Consider the following 268-nt stretch of genomic DNA (forward strand, 5'->3'; position numbering starts at 1 on the left):
TGCGGCTCCCCTGTTCTCTCCCCGCCGCGAGTCCCCCCGCACCCGTTCTCTGCCCCTCACTGTGACACCCCCGTCCCCTCCAACCCTCCCCGCCGCAGCGACTCCCGTCCCCTCCCCACCGCGACTTCCCCGTCCCCTCCAACCCTCCCCCGTCGCAGCGACTCCCCCGTGCCCTCCGACCCTCCCTGACGCAGCGACTCCCCGTCCCCTCCCCGCCTCAGTGACTCCCCCGTCCCCTCCCCGCCACAGCGACTCCCCCGTCCCCTCC

The sequence above is a fragment of the Stegostoma tigrinum genome, chromosome 49 (genome assembly GCF_030684315.1).
Source record: "Stegostoma tigrinum isolate sSteTig4 chromosome 49, sSteTig4.hap1, whole genome shotgun sequence".
In the NCBI taxonomy this organism is placed as follows: Eukaryota; Metazoa; Chordata; class Chondrichthyes; order Orectolobiformes; family Stegostomatidae; genus Stegostoma; species Stegostoma tigrinum.